We start from the raw sequence: 20,539 nt of genomic DNA on the forward strand, positions 1-20,539 counted from the left end.
CAAGTCTGTTTTCACACCGGAAATGTCACACTCTCACATCATACAGATATGGGCCTCGGGTGTCCAAGCCACCAAGGAAAACAGGGAACCCCATGCATTTCCAAAAAGAGGACACCCGTGGGAATCCGCAGAGGTATGATATGCCCATATCGCCCCAGAATTTATTACCCAGACACCCCTGCAAAGTCCGAAATGTGGGAAAAAATACGCAATTTCTGCACATTTCGCTCGGCTCACCCATCGAAACACGCCCCCAACAACACATGGCCTACCGTCACGCGTTCCCACAGGTGTCCCGATGAAAACGGTTCCTCGCATGCGTGGGTGCACCTACCTGGCCAGCAAGGGGCAAGCCGAAAACGCAAGCAACCCCCAGTCTGTTTGCAGAGGGGAATCTCAGCCATTCTGCCGACCGGCACAACATACAGATATGGGCCTCGGGTGTCCAAGCCACCAAGGAAAACAGGGATCCCCATGCATTTCCGAAAAGAGGACACCCGTGGGAATCCGCAGAGGTGTGATTTGCGCACATCGCCCCAGATAATTTTACCGAGACACCCCTGCAAAGTCCGAAATGTGGGGAAAAAAACGCTTTTTCCGCACATTTCGCTCGACGCACCCATCGAAACACGCCCCCAACAACACATGGCCTACCGTCCCGCGTTCCCACAGGTGTCCCGATGAAAACGGTACCTCACATGCGTGGGTGCACCTACCTGGCCGGCAAGGGGCAAGCCGAAAACGCAAGCAACCCCCAGTCTGTTTGCAGAGGGGAATCTCAGCCATTCTGCCGACCGGCACAACATACAGATATGGGCCTCGGGTGTCTAAGCCACCAAGGAAAACAGGGAGCCCCATGCATTTCCGAAAAGAGGACACCCGTGGGAATCCGCAGAGGTGTGATTTGCGCACATCGCCCCAGATTTTTTTACCCAGACACCCCTGCAAAGTCCAAAATGTGGGGAAAAAAACGCTTTTTCCGCACATTTCGCTCGACGCACCCATTGAAACACGCCCCCAACAACACATGGCCTACCGTCCCGCGTTCCCACAGGTGTCCCGATGAAAACGGTACCTCACATGCGTGGGTGCACCTACCTGGCCGGCAAGGGGCAAGCCGAAAACGCAAGCAACCCCCAGTCTGTTTGCAGAGGGGAATCTCAGCCATTCTGCCGACCGGCACAACATACAGATATGGGCCTCGGGTGTCCAAGCCACCAAGGAAAACAGGGAGCCCCATGCATTTCTGAAAAGGGGACACCCGTGGGAATCCGCAGAGGTGTGATTTGCGCACATCGCCCCAGATTTTTTTACCCAGACACCCCTGCAAAGTCCGAAATGTGGGGAAAAAAACGCTTTTTCCGCACATTTCGCTCAACGCACCCAGCGAAACACGCCCCCAACAACACATGGCCTACCGTCCCGCGTTCCCACAGGTGTCCCGATGAAAACGGTACCTCACATGCGTGGGTGCACCTACCTGGCCGGCAAGGGGCAAGCCGAAAATGCAAGCAACCCCCAGTCTGTTTGCAGAGGGGAATCTCAGCCATTCTGCCGACCGGCACAACATACAGATATGGGCCTCGGGTGTCCAAGCCACCAAGGAAAACAGGGAGCCCCATGCATTTCCGAAAAGAGGACACCCGTGGGAATCAGCAAAGGTCTGATTTGCGCACATCGCCCCAGATTTTTTTACCCAGACACCCCTGCAAAGTCCAAAATGTGGGTAAAAAAACGCTTTTTCCGCACATTTCGCTCGACGCACCCATCGAAACACGCCCCCAACAACACATGGCCTACCGTCCCGTGTTCCCACAGGTGTCCCGATGAAAACGGTACCTCACATGCGTGGGTGCACCTAACTGGCCAGCAAGGGGCAAGCCAAAAACGCAAGCAACCCCCAGTCTGTTTGCAGAGGGGAATCTCAGCCATTCTGCCGAACGGCACAACATACAGATATGGGCCTCGGGTGTCCAAGCCACCAAGGAAAACAGGGAGCCCCATGCATTTCCGAAAAGAGGACACCCGTGGGAATCCGCAGAGGTGTGATTTGCGCACATCGCCCCAGATTTCTTTACCCAGACACCCCAGTGTGATGCCGGAAATGCATCTGAGGGACAGGGCCTCTGAATCCTTGTCCTTTTTCTGTTTTTACCGTGTGTTCTGTCATGTTTTCTGCCCAGGAGTCCATGAGGGACTCCTGGCAGTGCAGCTCTCTTTTGGTTTGGTGAACAGACCCATGGGATACCCTTATGGCACCCATGGGTAGGGGTACAACCCTGTGCCCCTAGTGTATGTTTTTGGGCACCTGTGGGTGGCCCACAGAGCAGGGTATGGGCTGGTGGCAGCTCCATGCTAAACTTGACAGGTGCTCTGGGTGTCCTCCATTTTGGGATACCCAGGCCCTGCCATTGGGATCAGTTGATTCCTGGTAGGAAACAAGATGGCCCCTGTGGCCTCTTGCTTTCTATTGCCTGTTGTCTTGTTTTTCCCAAAGTCCTGGGAAGCCCTGGCTCTGTACCTTCCCCCTGGCTGGCTGTTGGGTGGAAGTTCCATATATGGTGTTGTTGTGAAGGCCCAGCTAGACTGACTGGAGCCTTCCCAGTGACTGTATGTTATGGGTACCTCCTGTGGGTGGGACCTGGGTGAATGGAGTGTGTGACCAATATACACTCCTTGTTGTGGTTGTCTGGTTTCTGGCATGAGAGACAAAGACTGAGACAGCCCTGCCCGAAACTGGCCTGAATGCAGTGTGTAGTGTTGAATGGCTGGGTACTTGTCCCAATCCACATTCCTTGTTGTGAGTGTCTGAAAGGGAGGAGTGTGGCCTGAATGCACTGTGTGCCTGATTGGCTGACTAACTGCATGAATGCCCTTCTGTGTGATTGGCTGCTGTGTGTGTGCCAGCAGTGTGGATGAGAGACAGAATAGTATATCTGGGGACCTCTCACCACTGGAAATTGTTCAGAAGCATTCAGAAGCTGAGTCTCCACTCAAGAGTAACTGGATTTGCTGATCCTCGACGTCCAGCTGGAAGAAGAAGACTTGCTGTGGCATGTGCTTCGAGAGAAACTGAAGGTTGTCGAAATCGTCGAGGACTGACCCGAGAGAGGACCTGGCTAGGCGCCCTCTTCCCGTGCTCCGAGGGACCATCGAGCACCGCTGAATCTTCGCCGAAGCGCCCTGGAAGTCAGACCCTCGAAAGGCTGCCGACCCGAGACGGGACCGCGGAGGAGATCGAAGTGAAGCACCCGGACATCGACGCTGTCGAAGTCCATTGCCGTCGACCAGGGTTCGCAGGTCTGTGTAACCGCTGGAGGCCCGTCGAAGTTGTGTTGCCCAGCCGTGGGAACCACTTGACGCCGTGCCGCCGACGACCGGAGCCGTCCGCTCCTTACCTAAGAACATTTGAATCGAAGGACTCTCTCGACCGCATCGTCGACCGCTTTTGTCCTGCCGGAGAAAGTCGAGGACGACCAACGCGCCGAGGAGAATCCGCCGGTGGGTTTCCCGCCACCTCACGACCCCAAAGACTCGAGCGACTCGACGCCCTTGCTGGGCTCCCGTCTCTACAATCTTTGCGGTCCAGAACTATTGTCATCGAGGTGCCCCGCACACCTCCGCCTTGCAGGACGCCGACGCCCCGACGCCGACGAGCACCGCTCGGACGAAGCTGCCGCCTCTTCGACATCGTTCTACCTCGTTTGTCGGCGGACGTTCGACGCCCCGTGCCTCCCGCTTGAAAGGGAAGGCATTCAAGAAGGGCCGTCGATTCCCCGTCGCCGAACCCCGAGGTCTTCGACGTTTCTCGACGCCTCTCGACGATCCGTGACTCCTGCTTTAAAGGGGGTCATTCAAGAAGGATCTGTCGACGCCTCTTCGAAGAACTCGACTCCACCAGGTACATTGGGGGGGTAAAAACATTGTAGGAGAGAATAAGACTGTTGAACAATATATGGACTGGGCTTGTGTTATATCTCTTTATTTTACAGGTTGCCCAGGTGGGGGGATCTCCACACAGAACTGTGTCCAGTGGTAGGGGCCAGTATTCTGCCTATTGTTTCAACCCTCTGTTATCTCTCCTCTCTCTATTGCTGGTTTCCTTCCTATTGATCTGCGTGCCATTGCTACAGTATTGTGAATGCACTGTTATGAGGTCTAATATTAGTGGTACCACTTTAGAATTGTAGATATTTATCATTATTGGTTTTCCTGAGCACAAAGTGCGTTGTTGTGATAAGTGTACATAACCCTTGAATATTAATTATATAAAGACTGTGTTTTCAGTAATACAGTGTGTGGACATTCCTTTGTGGGGGCTTGGGGATACACTGTACTTAAGAACCAGCCTGCATCACCTCCTGAGAAGCTAGGCCTTGATTGCTCGTCCATAGCTACCGTAATCGAGAATCTTGGCTGGGGTCTTCTGTGCCTCTCCTCTACCATATAGAGAGCGGAAGTACAGACCCCCCCACCGGTCTTGACAAGCTGGTGGCCAGCGGGGGGATGCTTATGGTTTTAAGACTCAGTGTATAACCGTGCCACTTACAAAATATCCACACTTTATTAGATTAAGGTTTGGGTGTGTACCAAATAACTGCATTACAGGCAATGGAGCCCATTGCAAATGGTAAATTGACTCGGATGAGCTTAGAGGCTCTCCAGAGTGCTTGTGAAGCCAGGGAGTTAGACTTTGTGGATAAGTCTAGGGCTGAGCTGATAGCTGCCCTGGTGGACTACCAGACTGATGGTGAAACCCTTGATGAAGGGGGGGATGCAACCAGTGAGGACTCTGCCCCTGGGGTTGTCGCTGAATCTGTTTCTGGGAATGCCACCATTCCTGCTGCCTCTGTTCCAAACCCCAGCAATTCCATGGAACTTGAGTTATTAAGGATGAAGTTAGCCTTTGAATATCGCAAGTTGGAAATAGAAGCTGAGCTTAAGAAAGAGGAGCTGGCACAGCAAGTGGAACTCAAGAATAGGGATCTTGAACTCCGAAATAAGGACCTTGAACTCAAAAGCCAGGACACTGAATGTCAGAGAATCCAGCTAGAGAAAGCTAGAGTGGAGACTTCAGCTAGATCCAGTGAGAGTGTCAGGTCCCCAGCCACCAAGTTTATGAAAGATTTGGTTGGTGTGTTTGTGGAGGGTTCAGATATCCTCCAATGGATTGAAGCGTTTGAAATGGCTTGTGCAATTCATGATGTAGATAAAAGAGATTGGGCTAAGTGTTTGTTAAGCAGAGTGCCTCAAACTGGATATGACTGTATTCTGAAGCTGAGTGTGGAAGAAAGGGGTCAGTATGAGTGTATGAAGTCTGCTTTGATTGCCAAGTTTGGCAAGACACCTGCCCAATACCTTAAAAGGTTCAGGGAATTTAAGAAAAGAGAGAATGTGTCTTGGGTTGACTGGGTGAGTACTGCGCACATGAACATGATGGGGTGGATTGATGGATACAAGGTGAAAACTTTTGTTGAGTTGTCCCACCTCTTGTTTTTTGAGCATTTTTCTGAAGCCTGTTCACCAGAGCTGCGTCAGTATGTGGCTGACCAGAACATTTTGGACCCCTTTAAGCTGGCTAGGTTGGCTGACAAGTGGGTCTCCCACCGGGTGTCCCCTAAGGACTCCAGTGGGAAGGACAAGGACAAAGAAAAGGGGACCTCTCAGAAAGCTGAGGAGTCCCAAAAGCAATCACAGTCGGGTAAACCAAAACCTTCCTCTCCTAAGACCCAAAAATCTAGTGGGGATAAGTCCTCTGTGGGTGGGAATAAGAGTAGTGGTCCACCTGCTGCAAAGCAGGTTCCCAGTGGTTCCAGTACCGTACCCCGCACTCCTGGCACTTGTTGGGATTGTGGGGCTCTGGATCACAAAAGGGGTGACCCCAAGTGTAAAGGTAAGGCACTTGGAGTACAGGCTGTCAGCCTGACCTACCCTTACCCCGTGTCTGAGGTGGAGGCCACTGTCCTCCCCTCCTCTACCGGAATCACATTTGGTGCTCCGGTAGAGATTTCCTTAGTGTCCCTTGGGGCCTGGGACCAGTACGCAGAAGTACTGGCGACTATCCCACAGAACACCCGTAGGTTTTTGAGAAGTGTCCTCTTGAATGGCCAGCCTTCTACTGGTTTGAGAGACACTGGGGCAAGCATGACAGTGGTGGACAGGACCCTGCTCAAGCCAGAGGACTATGAAGGTGCTCCTCTGCAAACCACCAGATTAGCTGGTGGGCCTCCCAAATTATCACCTGTAGCCTTAGTCACACTCATGATTGGCGACAAGACAGCAAAGCTTCCTGTCCTGGTTCAGGACAATGTCCCTGCTAACATTCTGTTAGGAAATGATCTAGTAGAGTTGGGGTTGATCTCGGATGGTCTTCCCATGACTGCTGCTGCAGTCACTAGGTCACAGGTGACACCGGGTCTGGCTGTGAGTCAGGTACCCGAGCCAAAGGCGAGGCCTAAGGCAAGAAGAAGGAAGACCAAGAAGGCCACCTCTGTGGAGGGAACACCTTCTCTTCCTGCTGTTCCGACAGCACCCATTGGGATCCATGCTCCGGACGGGCTGGGTCCAGTGGAAAACCCAAACTCAACTCCTGTGGGAGAAGAGACAGAAGACTCTCCTGTGGGAGAGGTTCTCAACCCGGAGGATCATCCCGACCTTCAATGCTTGTTAGCTGAAGGGGGACCCTCCCGGGCAGACTTCTGTAAGGGACAGAGAGAGTGCCACTCTCTCGAGGGCCTGAGGAAACAGGCCCTGTCCCAGGCACAAGGTGAAGTGCCTAGGACATTCAAGATTTATTGGGAGGGTGAGCTCCTTGTTAGTGAGCCCACTAAGCCCGAACCTGGTGCCCTCAAGAGGTTGGTGGTACCCCAGGTTTACAGGCCCTTCCTACTGCAGTTGGCGCATGAGGTGCCCTTGGCTGGTCATCTTGGGACCAAGAAGACTAAGCAGAGGCTCTCTGCCCATTTCTACTGGCCACGGATGGGAGTAGAGGTGGAGTCCCACTGCAGGACCTGCCCAACTTGTCAGTTGTCTGGCAAGACTGGAGGCAGGGTCATTGCCCCACTGCAGCCATTACCAGTGGTTGGCACACCATTTGAGAGGGTGGGCATCGACATCGTCGGTCCCCTTGACCCTCCCACTTCAGGTGGACATCGGTTCATCCTGGTCTTGGTAGATCATGCCACCAGGTACCCTGAGGCAATACCCCTTCGGACTGTTACTGCCAAGGTGGTTGCCAGGGCTCTCCTGGGCATTTTCACCCGTGTTGGATTCCCCAAGGAGGTTGTCTCTGACCGAGGATCCAACTTCATGTCTAGTTACATGAAAACCATGTGGAAAGAGTGCGGGGTAACCTACAAGTTCTCCACCTCTTACCACCCCCAGACCAATGGTCTGGTTGAGAGATTTAACAAAACTCTCAAGGGCATGCTAGGTGCTTTGGAAGAGCCCCTAAGGAGGAAATGGGATCTCCTCCTGCCATGCCTGCTGTTTGCTTACAGAGAGGTACCTCAAGAGGGTGTTGGTTTCAGCCCCTTTGAGTTACTCTTTGGACATCCCGTGAGGGGGCCCCTCGCCTTGATCCGAGAAGGCTTGGAAGCCACCCCTCCAGGTCCCGCCAAGCAAGTGGGGGACTATGTGTTAGGCCTCAGGCGGAGGATGACACAAATGATGGGTCAGGCAACAGCAAATCTCAAGGCCAGCCAGGAATTGAATAAGTACTGGCATGACCTGAAAGCTTCGCAAGTGGATTGGACTCCGGGACAGGAAATCCTTGTGATGGAGCCTACCAAGCCTAGAGCTTTGGCAGACAAGTGGACTGGACCCTTCAGGATCATCTCCAAGATGGGCGAAGTCAATTATCTGGTGGACATGGGAGCCTCTGGGGTAGCCCCCCAGGTATTCCATGTCAACAGGCTCAAGCCTTTCCACAGGCGAGCAGAGGTCTCATGTCTCTTGCTAGCTTCAGGGCAAGAAGAGGATGAGAGTGAGCCCCTTCCTGATTTGCTGCATAGCAACCCTCAGGATGGCTCAGTGGAGGGAGTACAACTCTCTCCAGATTTGACAACAGAGCAGCAGAGGGCCTGCCGGGCTTTGCTCCAGCAGTATGCCTCTCTGTTTTCACTGACACCGGGCCTTACACCGTGGTGTAAGCACGAAATTGACACTGGTGACAGTGTGCCTGTCAAAAGCAGGAGCTATCGTATGTCAGATACCGTCAAAAACCACATCCAGGCTGAGGTCGCCAAGATGTTGGATCTGGGTGTTATTGAACCCTCCACCAGTCCCTGGTCCAGTCCAGTGGTCCTTGTCCCCAAGGCAAGTTCCCCGGCGGGTACCAAGGATTGGAGGTTCTGTGTGGACTACCGAGGAGTCAATGCCGTCACCAAAACTGACGCGCACCCATTGCCCAGGGCTGATGAGCTCGTGGACACTATAGGTGCTGCCAAATTTGTGAGCACCTTTGACCTTACCTCAGGCTATTGGCAAATAGCTCTGACGGACCATGCCAAGGAAAAGACGGCATTCTCCACACCTGAGGGACTCTACCAGTTTAGGGTCATGCCCTTTGGGTTGAAGAATGCCCCTGCCACCTTCCAGAGATTGGTCAACCATGCGCTCAGTGGGCTGGAAGCCTTTTGTGTGGCTTACTTAGACGACATTGCCGTCTACAGTTCCACCTGGGAAGAGCATTTGACACATCTGGATAAGGTGTTGCAGGCCTTGAAAAGGGCTAACCTCACTATCAAGGCCACCAAGTGCCAGATAGCTCAGGGGAAAGTTACCTATCTTGGTCATGAGGTAGGAGGGGGTCAAATCCAACCTCTCTCCAGTAAAGTACAGGACGTACAGAACTGGGAGACTCCCACTACTCAAACCCAGGTGAGAGCCTTTTTGGGCCTCACTGGGTACTATCGCAATTTCATGGCAGACTATGGAACCATAGCTGCACCCCTGACAGCTCTAACTTCACCCAAACAGCCTAGGAAGGTTAATTGGACTGAAGACTGTCAGAGGGCCTTTGATGGCTTGAAAGAAAGTCTGTGTAGGGCACCTGTGTTGAGTGCGCCTGACTACAGCCGACCCTTTATCGTCCAGACGGATGCCTGCGACACCGGAATTGGAGCTGTCTTGTCCCAGTTAGATGACAAAGGGAGAGAACATCCTATCATATTCATCAGTAGACAACTCAAGGGTAGAGAACTTAGGTGGGCTACTGTTGAAAAAGAATGTTTTAGTATAGTTTGGAGCCTTAGGCGTTTTAGGCCCTACCTTACGGGGTCCACCTTCAAGGTCCAAACAGATCATAAGCCCCTGAAGTGGCTTATGCAGATGAAGGGTGAGAATCCGAAATTGCTCAGGTGGTCGATTAGCCTACAAGGGCTAGACTTCACCATAGAGCACAGACCAGGGAAGAGTCACGATAATGCAGATGGCCTTTCCAGAAGGTATGTTGACCGTCTGGATGAGGGTGTCTATCCCGTGGGAGATTAGGCACCCTCCACCTCAGTCTGGGGGGGGCGACTGTGATGCCGGAAATGCATCTGAGGGACAGGGCCTCTGAATCCTTGTCCTTTTTCTGTTTTTACCGTGTGTTCTGTCATGTTTTCTGCCCAGGAGTCCATGAGGGACTCCTGGCAGTGCAGCTCTCTTTTGGTTTGGTGAACAGACCCATGGGATACCCTTATGGCACCCATGGGTAGGGGTACAACCCTGTGCCCCTAGTGTATGTTTTTGGGCACCTGTGGGTGGCCCACAGAGCAGGGTATGGGCTGGTGGCAGCTCCATGCTAAACTTGAAAGGTGCTCTGGGTGTCCTCCATTTTGGGATACCCAGGCCATGCCATTGGGATCAGTTGATTCCTGGTAGGAAACAAGATGGCCCCTGTGGCCTCTTGCTTTCTATTGCCTGTTGTCTTGTTTTTCCCAAAGTCCTGGGAAGCCCTGGCTCTGTCCCTTCCCCCTGGCTGGCTGTTGGGTGGAAGTTCCATATATGGTGTTGTTGTGAAGGCCCAGCTAGACTGACTGGAGCCTTCCCAGTGACTGTATGTTATGGGTACCTCCTGTGGGTGGGACCTGGGTGAATGGAGTGTGTGACCAATATACACTCCTTGTTGTGGTTGTCTGGTTTCTGGCATGAGAGACAAAGACTGAGACAGCCCTGCCCGAAACTGGCCTGAATGCAGTGTGTAGTGTTGAATGGCTGGGTACTTGTCCCAATCCACATTCCTTGTTGTGAGTGTCTGAAAGGGAGGAGTGTGGCCTGAATGCACTGTGTGCCTGATTGGCTGACTGACTGCATGAATGCCCTTCTGTGTGATTGGCTGCTGTGTGTGTGCCAGCAGTGTGGATGAGAGACAGAATAGTATATCTGGGGACCTCTCACCACTGGAAATTGTTCAGAAGCATTCAGAAGCTGAGTCTCCACTCAAGAGTAACTGGATTTGCTGATCCTCGACGTCCAGCTGGAAGAAGAAGACTTGCTGTGGCATTTGCTTCGAGAGAAACTGAAGGTTGTCGAAATCGTCGAGGACTGACCCGAGAGAGGACCTGGCTAGGCGCCCTCTTCCCGTGCTCCGAGGGACCATCGAGCACCGCTGAATCTTCGCCGAAGCGCCCTGGAAGTCAGACCCTCGAAAGGCTGCCGACCCGAGACGGGACCGCCGAGGAGATCGAAGTGAAGCACCCGGACATCGACGCTGTCGAAGTCCATTGCCGTCGACCAGGGTTCGCAGGTCTGTGTAACCGCTGGAGGCCCGTCGAAGTTGTGTTGCCCAGCCGTGGGAACCACTTGACGCCGTGCCGCCGACGACCGGAGCCGTCCGCTCCTTACCTAAGAACATTTGAATCGAAGGACTCTCTCGACCGCATCGTCGACCGCTTTTGTCCTGCCAGAGAAAGTCGAGGACGACCAACGCGCCGAGGAGAATCCGCCGGTGGGTTTCCCGCCACCTCACGACCCCAAAGACTCGAGCGACTCGACGCCCTTGCTGGGCTCCCGTCTCTACAATCTTTGCGGTCCAGAACTATTGTCATCGAGGTGCCCCGCACACCTCCGCCTTGCAGGACGCCGACGCCCCGACGCCGACGAGCACCGCTCGGACGAAGCTGCCGCCTCTTCGACATCGTTCTACCTCGTTTGTCGACGGACGTTCGACGCCCCGTGCCTCCCGCTTGAAAGGGAAGGCATTCAAGAAGGGCCGTCGATTCCCCGTCGCCGAACCCCGAGGTCTTCGACGTTTCTCGACGCCTCTCGACGATCCGTGACTCCTGCTTTAAAGGGGGTCATTCAAGAAGGATCTGTCGACGCCTCTTCGAAGAACTCGACTCCACCAGGTACATTGGGGGGGTAAAAACATTGTAGGAGAGAATAAGACTGTTGAACAATATATGGACTGGGCTTGTGTTATATCTCTTTATTTTACAGGTTGCCCAGGTGGGGGGATCTCCACACAGAACTGTGTCCAGTGGTAGGGGCCAGTATTCTGCCTATTGTTTCAACCCTCTGTTATCTCTCCTCTCTCTATTGCTGGTTTCCTTCCTATTGATCTGCGTGCCATTGCTACAGTATTGTGAATGCACTGTTATGAGGTCTAATATTAGTGGTACCACTTTAGAATTGTAGATATTTATCATTATTGGTTTTCCTGAGCACAAAGTGCGTTGTTGTGATAAGTGTACATAACCCTTGAATATTAATTATATAAAGACTGTGTTTTCAGTAATACAGTGTGTGGACATTCCTTTGTGGGGGCTTGGGGATACACTGTACTTAAGAACCAGCCTGCATCACCTCCTGAGAAGCTAGGCCTTGATTGCTCGTCCATAGCTACCGTAATCGAGAATCTTGGCTGGGGTCTTCTGTGCCTCTCCTCTACCATATAGAGAGCGGAAGTACAGACCCCCCCACCGGTCTTGACACCCAGCAAAGTCCGAAATGTGGGGAAAAAAATGCTTTTTCTGCACATTTCGCTCGACGCACCCATCGAAACACGCCCCCAACAACATATGGCCTACCGTCCCGCGTTCCCACAGGGTCCCGATGAAAACGGTACCTCACATGCGTGGGTGCACCTACCTGGCCGGCAAGGGGCAAGCCGAAAACGCAAGCAACCCCCAGTCTGTTTGCAGAGGGGAATCTCAGCCATTCTGCCGACCGGCACAACATACAGATATGGGCCTCGGGTGTCCAAGCCACCAAGGAAAACAGGGATCCCCATGCATTTCCGAAAAGAGGACACCCGTGGGAATCCGCAGAGGTGTGATTTGCGCACATCGCCCCAGAATTTATTACCCAGACACCCCTGCAAAGTCCGAAATGTGGGGAAAAAACGCTTTTTCCGCACATTTCGCTCGACGCACCCATTGAAACACGCCCCCAACAACACATGGCCTACCGTCCCGCGTTCCCACAGGTGTCCTGATGAAAACGGTACCTCACATGCGTGGGTGCACCTACCTGGCCAGCAAGGGGCAAGCCGAAAACGCAAGCAACCCCCAGTCTGTTTGCAGAGGGGAATCTCAGCGATTCTGCCGACCGGCACAACGTACAGATATGGGCCTCGGGTGTCCAAGCCACCGTGGAAAACAGGGAACCCCATGCATTTCTGAAAAGAGGAAACCCGTGGGAATCCGCAGAGGTATGATATGCCCAAATTGCCCCAGAATTTATTACCCAGACACCCCTGCAAAGTCCGAAATGTGGGAAAAAATACGCATTTTCCTCACATTTTGCTCGACTCACCCATCGAAACACGCCCCCAACAACACATGGCCTTTTGTCTCGCGTTCCCACAGGTGTCCCGATGAAAACGGTACCTCACATGTGTGGGTGCACCTACCTGGCCGCCAAGGGGAAAGCCTAAAACACAAGTAACCCCAAGTCTGTTTTCACACCGGAAATGTCACACTCTCACATCATACAGATATGGGCCTCGGGTGTCCAAGCCACCAAGGAAAACAGGGAACCCCATGCATTTCCAAAAAGAGGACACCCGTGGGAATCCGCAGAGGTATGATATGCCCATATCGCCCCAGAATTTATTACCCAGACACCCCTGCAAAGTCCGAAATGTGGGAAAAAATACGCAATTTCTGCACATTTCGCTCGGCTCACACATCGAAACACGCCCCCAACAACACATGGCCTACCGTCACGCGTTCCCACAGGTGTCCCGATGAAAACGGTACCTCACATGTGTGGGTGCACCTACCTGGCCGCCAAGGGGAAAGCCTAAAACACAAGTAACCCCAAGTCTGTTTGCAGAGGGGAATCTCAGCCATTCTGCCGACCGGCACAACATACAGATATGGGCCTCGGGTGTCCAAGCCACCAAGGAAAACACGGAGCCCCATGCATTTCCGAAAAGAGGACACCCGTGGGAATCCGCAGAGATGTGATTTGCGCACATCGCCCCAGATTTTTTTACCCAGACACCCCTGCAAAGTCTGAAATGTGAGGAAAAAAATGCTTTTTCTGCACATTTCGCTCGACGCACCCATCGAAACACGCCCCCAACAACACATGGCCTACCGTCCCACGTTCCCACAGGTGTCCCGATGAAAACGGTACCTCACATGCGTGGGTGCACCTACCTGGCCGGCAAGGGGCAAGCCGAAAACGCAAGCAACCCCCAGTCTGTTTGCAGAGGGGAATCTCAGCCATTCTGCCGACCGGCACAACATACAGATATGGGCCTCGGGTGTCTAAGCCACCAAGGAAAACAGGGAGCCCCATGCATTTCCGAAAAGAGGACACCCGTGGGAATCCGCAGAGGTGTCATTTGCGCACATCGCCCCAGATTTTTTTACCCAGACACCCCTGCAAAGTCCGAAATGTGGGGAAAAAAATGCTTTTTCCGCACATTTCGCTCGACGCACCCATTGAAACACGCCCCCAACAACACATGGCCTACCGTCCCGCGTTCCCACAGGTGTCCTGATGAAAACGGTACCTCACATGCGTGGGTGCACCTACCTGGCCGGCAAGGGGCAAGCCGAAAACGCAAGCAACCCCCAGTCTGTTTGCAGAGGGGAATCTCAGCCATTCTGCCGACCGGCACAACATACAGATATGGGCCTCGGGTGTCCAAGCCACCAAGGAAAACAGGGAGCCCCATGCATTTCTGAAAAGAGGACACCCGTGGGAATCCGCAGAGGTGTGATTTGCCCACATCGCCCCAGATTTTTTTACCCAGACACCCCTGCAAAGTCCGAAATGTGGGGAAAAAAACGCTTTTTCCGCACATTTCGCTCAACGCACCCATCGAAACACGCCCCCAACAACACATGGCCTACCGTCCCGCGTTCCCACAGGTGTCCCAATGAAAACGGTACCTCACATGCGTGGGTGCACCTACCTGGCCGGCAAGGGGCAAGCCGAAAATGCAAGCAACCCCCAGTCTGTTTGCAGAGGGGAATCTCAGCCATTCTGCCGACCGGCACAACATACAGATATGGGCCTCGGGTGTCCAAGCCACCAAGGAAAACAGGGAGCCCCATGCATTTCCGAAAAGAGGAAACCCGTGGGAATACGCAGAGGTATGATATGCCCAAATTGCCCCAGAATTTATTACCCAGACACCCCTGCAAAGTCCGAAATGTGGGGAAAAATACGCATTTTCCTCACATTTCGCTCGACTCACCCATCGAAACACGCCACCAACAACACATGGCCTTTTGTCCCGCGTTCCCACGGGTGTCCCGATGAAAACGGTACCTCACATGTGTGGGTGCACCTACCTGGCCGCCAAGGGGAAAGCCTAAAACACAAGTAACCCCAAGTCTGTTTTCACACCGGAAATGTCACACTCTCACATCATACAGATATGGGCCTCGGGTGTCCAAGCCACCAAGGAAAACAGGGAACCCCATGCATTTCCAAAAAGAGGACACCCGTGGGAATCCGCAGAGGTATGATATGCCCATATCGCCCCAGAATTTATTACCCAGACACCCCTGCAAAGTCCGAAATGTGGGAAAAAATACGCAATTTCTGCACATTTCGCTCGGCTCACCCATCGAAACACGCCCCCAACAACACATGGCCTACCGTCACCCGTTCCCACAGGTGTCCCGATGAAAACGGTACCTCACATGTGTGGGTGCACCTACCTGGCCGCCAAGGGGAAAGCCTAAAACACAAGTAACCCCAAGTCTGTTTGCAGAGGGGAATCTCAGCCATTCTGCCGACCGGCACAACATACAGATATGGGCCTCGGGTGTCCAAGCCACCAAGGAAAACACGGAGCCCCATGCATTTCCGAAAAGAGGACACCCGTGGGAATCCGCAGAGATGTGATTTGCGCACATCGCCCCAGATTTTTTTACCCAGACACCCCTGCAAAGTCTGAAATGTGAGGAAAAAAATGCTTTTTCTGCACATTTCGCTCGACGCACCCATCGAAACACGCCCCCAACAACACATGGCCTACCGTCCCGCGTTCCCACAGGTGTCCCGATGAAAACGGTACCTCACATGCGTGGGTGCACCTACCTGGCCGGCAAGGGGCAAGCCGAAAACGCAAGCAACCCCCAGTCTGTTTGCAGAGGGGAATCTCAGCCATTCTGCCGACCGGCACAACATACAGATATGGGCCTCGGGTGTCTAAGCCACCAAGGAAAACAGGGAGCCCCATGCATTTCCGAAAAGAGGACACCCGTGGGAATCCGCAGAGGTGTGATTTGCGCACATCGCCCCAGATTTTTTTACCCAGACACCCCTGCAAAGTCCGAAATGTGGGGAAAAAAACGCTTTTTCCGCACATTTCGCTCGACGCACCCATTGAAACACGCCCCCAACAACACATGGCCTACCGTCCCGCGTTCCCACAGGTGTCCCGATGAAAACGGTACCTCACATGCGTGGGTGCACCTACCTGGCCGGCAAGGGGCAAGCCGAAAACGCAAGCAACCCCCAGTCTGTTTGCAGAGGGGAATCTCAGCCATTCTGCCGACCGGCACAACATACAGATATGGGCCTCGGGTGTCCAAGCCACCAAGGAAAACAGGGAGCCCCATGCATTTCTGAAAAGAGGACACCCGTGGGAATCCGCAGAGGTGTGATTTGCGCACATCGCCCCAGATTTTTTTACCCAGACACCCCTGCAAAGTCCGAAATGTGGGGAAAAAAACGCTTTTTCCGCACATTTCGCTCAACGCACCCATCGAAACACGCCCCCAACAACACATGGCCTACCGTCCCGCGTTCCCACAGGTGTCCCGATGAAAACGGTACCTCACATGCGTGGGTGCACCTACCTGGCCGGCAAGGGGCAAGCCGAAAATGCAAGCAACCCCCAGTCTGTTTGCAGAGGGGAATCTCAGCCATTCTGCCGACCGGCACAACATACAGATATGGGCCTCGGGTGTCCAAGCCACCAAGGAAAACAGGGAGCCCCATGCATTTCCGAAAAGAGGAAACCCGTGGGAATCCGCAGAGGTATGATATGCCCAAATTGCCCCAGAATTTATTACCCAGACACCCCTGCAAAGTCCGAAATGTGGGGAAAAATACGCATTTTCCTCACATTTCGCTCGACTCACCCATCGAAACACGCCCCCAACAACACATGGCCTTTTGTCCCGCGTTCCCACAGGTGTCCCGATGAAAACGGTACCTCACATGTGTGGGTGCACCTACCTGGCCGCCAAGGGGAAAGCCTAAAACACAAGTAACCCCAAGTCTGTTTTCACACCGGAAATGTCACACTCTCACATCATACAGATATGGGCCTCGGGTGTCCAAGCCACCAAGGAAAACAGGGAACCCCATGCATTTCCAAAAAGAGGACACCCGTGGGAATCCGCAGAGGTATGATATGCCCATATCGCCCCAGAATTTATTACCCAGACACCCCTGCAAAGTCCGAAATGTGGGAAAAAATACGCAATTTCTGCACATTTCGCTCGGCTCACCCATCGAAACATGCCCCCAACAACACATGGCCTACCGTCACACGTTCCCACAGGTGTCCCGATGAAAACGGTACCTCGCATGCGTGGGTGCACCTACCTGGCCAGCAAGGGGCAAGCCGAAAACGGAAGCAACCCCCAGTCTGTTTGCAGAGGGGAATCTCAGCCATTCTGCCGACCGGCACAACATACAGATATGGGCCTCGGGTGTCCAAGCCACCAAGGAAAACACGGAGCCCCATGCATTTCCGAAAAGAGGACACCCATGGGAATCCGCAGAGATGTGATTTGCGCACATCGCCCCAGATTTTTTTACCCAGACACCCCTGCAAAGTCTGAAATGTGAGTAAAAAAATGCTTTTTCTGCACATTTCGCTCGACGCACCCATCGAAACACGCCCCCAACAACACATGGCCTACCGTCCCGCGTTCCCACAGGTGTCCCGATGAAAACGGTACCTCACATGCGTGGGTGCACCTACCTGGCCGGCAAGGGGCAAGCCGAAAACGCAAGCAACCCCCAGTCTGTTTGCAGAGGGGAATCTCAGCCATTCTGCCGACCGGCACAACATACAGATATGGGCCTCGGGTGTCTAAGCCACCAAGGAAAACAGGGAGCCCCATGCATTTCCGAAAAGAGGACACCCGTGGGAATCCGCAGAGGTGTGATTTGCGCACATCGCCCCAGATTTTTTTACCCAGACACCCCTGCAAAGTCCGAAATGTGGGGAAAAAAACGCTTTTTCCGCACATTTCGCTCGACGCACCCATTGAAACACGCCCCCAACAACACATGGCCTACCGTCCCGCGTTCCCACAGGTGTCCCGATGAAAACGGTACCTCACATGCGTGGGTGCACCTACCTGGCCGGCAAGGGGCAAGCCGAAAACGCAAGCAACCCCCAGTCTGTTTGCAGAGGGGAATCTCAGCCATTCTGCCGACCGGCACAACATACAGATATGGGCCTCGGGTGTCCAAGCCACCAAGGAAAACAGGGAGCCCCATGCATTTCTGAAAAGAGGACACCCGTGGGAATCCGCAGAGGTGTGATTTGCGCACATCGCCCCAGATTTTTTTACCCAGACACCCCTGCAAAGTCCGAAATGTGGGGAAAAAAACGCTTTTTCCGCACATTTCGCTCAACGCACCCATCGAAACACGCCCCCAACAACACATGGCCTACCGTCCCGCGTTCCCACAGGTGTCCCGATGAAAACGGTACCTCACATGCGTGGGTGCACCTACCTGGCCGGCAAGGGGCAAGCCGAAAATGCAAGCAACCCCCAGTCTGTTTGCAGAGGGGAATCTCAGCCATTCTGCCGACCGGCACAACATACAGATATGGGCCTCGGGTGTCCAAGCCACCAAGGAAAACAGGGAGCCCCATGCATTTCCGAAAAGAGGAAACCCGTGGGAATCCGCAGAGGTATGATATGCCCAAATTGCCCCAGAATTTATTACCCAGACACCCCTGCAAAGTCCGAAATGTGGGGAAAAATACGCATTTTCCTCACATTTCGCTCGACTCACCCATCGAAACACGCCCCCAACAACACATGGCCTTTTGTCCCGCGTTCCCACAGGTGTCCCGATGAAAACGGTACCTCACATGTGTGGGTGCACCTACCTGGCCGCCAAGGGGAAAGCCTAAAACACAAGTAACCCCAAGTCTGTTTTCACACCGGAAATGTCACACTCTCACATCATACAGATATGGGCCTCGGGTGTCCAAGCCACCAAGGAAAACAGGGAACCCCATGCATTTCCAAAAAGAGGACACCCGTGGGAATCCGCAGAGGTATGATATGCCCATATCGCCCCAGAATTTATTACCCAGACACCCCTGCAAAGTCCGAAATGTGGGAAAAAATACGCAATTTCTGCACATTTCGCTCGGCTCACCCATCGAAACACGCCCCCAACAACACATGGCCTACCGTCACACGTTCCCACAGGTGTCCCGATGAAAACGGTACCTCGCATGCGTGGGTGCACCTACCTGGCCAGCAAGGGGCAAGCCGAAAACGCAAGCAACCCCCAGTCTGTTTGCAGAGGGGAATCTCAGCCATTCTGCCGACCGGCACAACATACAGATATGGGCCTCGGGTGTCCAAGCCACCAAGGAAAACAGGGATCCCCATGCATTTCCGAAAAGAGGACACCCGTGGGAATCCGCAGAGGTGTGATTTGCGCACATCGCCCCAGATATTTTTACCGAGACACCCCTGCAAAGTCCGAAATGTGGGGAAAAAAACGCTTTTTCCGTACATTTCGCTCGACGCACCTATCGAAACACGCCCCCAACAACACATGGCCTACCGTCCCGCGTTCCCACAGGTGTCCTGATGAAAACGGTACCTCACATGCGTGGGTGCACCTACCTGGCCGGCAAGGGGCAAGCCGAAAACGCAAGCAACCCCCAGTCTGTTTGCAGAGGGGAATCTCAGCCATTCTGCCGACCGGCACAACGTACAGATATGGGCCTCGGGTGTCCAAGCCACCGTGGAAAACAGGGAACCCCATGCATTTCTGAAAAGAGGAAACCCGTGGGAATCCGCAGAGGTATGATATGCCCAAATTGCCCCAGAATTTATTACCCAGACACCCCTGCAAAGTCCGAAATGTGGGAAAAAATACGCATTTTCCTCACATTTCGCTCGACTCACCCATCGAAACACGCCCCCAACAACACATGGCCTTTTGTCCCGCGTTCCCACAGGTGTCCCGATGAAAACGGTACCTCACATGTGTGGGTGCACCTACCTGGCCGCCAAGGGGAAAGCCTAAAACACAAGTAACCCCAAGTCTGTTTTCACACCGGAAATGTCACACTCTCACATCATACAGATATGGGCCTCGGGTGTCCAAGCCACCAAGGAAAACAGGGAACCCCATGCATTTCCAAAAAGAGGACACCCGTGGGAATCCGCAGAGGTATGATATGCCCATATCGCCCCAGAATTTATTACCCAGACACCCCTGCAAAGTCCGAAATGTGGGAAAAAATACGCAATTTCTGCACATTTCGCTCGGCTCACCCATCGAAACACGCCCCCAACAACACATGGCCTACCGTCACGCGTTCCCACAGGTGTCCCGATGAAAACGGTACCTCACATGTGTGGGTGCACCTACCTGGCCGCCAAGGGGAAAGCCTAAAACACAAGTAACCCCAAGTCTGTTTGCAGAGGGGAATCTCAGCCATTCTGCCGACCGGCACAACATACAGATATGGGCCTCGGGTGTCCAAGCCACCAAGGAAAACACGGAGCCCCATGCATTTCCGAAAAGAGGACACCCGTGGGAATCCGCAGAGATGTGATTTGCGCACATCGCCCCAGATTTTTTTACCCAGACACCCCTGCAAAGTCTGAAATGTGAGGAAAAAAATGCTTTTTCTGCACATTTCGCTCGACGCACCCATCGAAACACGCCCCCAACAACACATGGCCTACCGTCCCGCGTTCCCACAGGTGTCCCGATGAAAACGGTACCTCACATGCGTGGGTGCACCTACCTGGCCGGCAAGGGGCAAGCCGAAAACGCAAGCAACCCCCAGTCTGTTTGCAGAGGGGAATCTCAGCCATTCTGCCGACCGGCACAACATACAGATATGGGCCTCGGGTGT

Source organism: Ambystoma mexicanum, chromosome 8 (assembly GCF_040938575.1).
Source record: "Ambystoma mexicanum isolate Mex_15411 chromosome 8, UKY_AmexF1_1, whole genome shotgun sequence".
NCBI lineage: Eukaryota > Metazoa > Chordata > Amphibia > Caudata > Ambystomatidae > Ambystoma > Ambystoma mexicanum.